A 1843-nucleotide genomic window follows, 5' to 3' on the forward strand; every position below is an offset into this window, starting at 1 on the left:
CTCCTTGCCGGTTATCATCCCACCACTTTCCTTGTGGATAATCATCATACTCTTCTTCATTCATGGGGTATTGGTAGTGGCGTTGGTATTGGTTTTGGTTAGGAAAGGGATCTTGTGTTTGGACTTGGGGTGGAGCTTGTAAGGTTGCTTGTGGGATTGCCTCATTCGGGTTGTGTTGGTAAACTTGGGGATAGGTTTGTTGATTGGTCTTTTGGAATGTGGAGTTTTAGGATGCGAAGTTGGTTGTTTGGAGTGGTGGAGCTCTTTGGCTGGAGGTGGTTGTGGTGTTGGGATTGCACAAGGCATGTGTTTGTCCCGGAGTAATGGTTAGAGTGGTATCTTGTGTTTTATCCCCATCACCTTCATTCCTAGAACGAGGAGTGCCCATTCTACTCGAACCCTCCATTTGAACTTTCTCAATACTCACCATCCGTTCATCCATACCCTTCAACTTCCCATTCACACCATTTATCTCTCCTCTCATCTCTTCCATTCCCGCTTGCATGCCCGAGATTTGATTTATAATCATAGCCAATGAACTTGCTATAGATGACATGTCTACCACCTCTTGCGTCCTATCGCCTTGGTTAGACATGATGACCTGCAAAACTAGCAAACAAGATTAGCAATAAAAGCCTCACTTCACTCGTATTGAACTCTCAACCTTACCACACTCCGTGCTCTTTCGAAGTTGTTGATGAATCGCTCGCCCAATCAAATTCACACATTGCTTATCCTTTGTGGTGGAGTAGATTTTTGTTTAGATGAATGACGGACGACTCAAAGCAAAAAGGACGAGAGCCAATAAAGTTTCAACGAAATAAAACGAAGAAAAGCTTGAAAGAAATTAGCACGAAAGAAATGCGGACACAAGAACTAGTAGACACAAGTAGGAACAACTACTAAATGGCCACTAGTTAAGAGGCACTAGAAAATGGGATGCTAAAACCGGAAAATAAATAAAATTTCGGGCCCGGGTAGTGATAACTTGAAAATGCGGCCGTGAAGCCCCGAGTGATCTAAGGGATCAATTTGAAACAACTAAAATTTTTAAAATTCTATACTCTTTTTTTTTTCTCCCTACCAAAGGATTAGGGACACAATCAAACAAGCACTTCTAAGAAAATTTTGAAATTGGAATGACTTAGAAGTGATGGAAATCGAAGTTGAATCAAGAAACGAGCACCTTAGAATTGTTGCGGAAGATAGTGTTATATCACCTTTCACGACCGACTTACACGGGCCGTATAATATTATACGGTTCGTATAATACGTCCGTATTCGAAGGACGAAATGAATAGAATGTCTCTAAGTCAGCTCCTATTTCACGGGTCGTATAAAATTGTACGGTCCGTATAATACGTCCGTACTTGAAGACCAAATTGTAACAGAAACTGTCCAAACCAGCTTCTATTCGACGACCAAGTTTCACGGGTCGTATAAAATTGTATGATCCGTATAATACGGTCGTACTTGACGGATCAAATGTAACAGAAACTCTCCAAACCAGCTCTTGTACCACGACCAAGTTTCACGGGCCGTATATAATTGTACGGTCGGTATAACTTGATGACAGCAGCTTCAGTGAAATTCGACTGTACCTCGTTTGGCTCGGGAATTGTGCTAGATTTTCTGAATTTGCGAACTTCTTGGGACCCACTCAACCTTGTATTTACCCTTTGTGGCTAGAAAACAACTTTTCAACTTTTGACTTGGATTCCTTGGATCTAACTTTCCTTTTTATCTTCTTCTTCACCAAGAACAAAGATGGACAATGAAGAACACTAAAAAACCCAATGTGGTCCAAATCAACTCGTTTTTGCCCCAATTTTTAGATCTAAGC

The sequence above is a fragment of the Lycium ferocissimum genome, chromosome 3 (genome assembly GCF_029784015.1).
Source record: "Lycium ferocissimum isolate CSIRO_LF1 chromosome 3, AGI_CSIRO_Lferr_CH_V1, whole genome shotgun sequence".
Taxonomy (NCBI): domain Eukaryota; kingdom Viridiplantae; phylum Streptophyta; class Magnoliopsida; order Solanales; family Solanaceae; genus Lycium; species Lycium ferocissimum.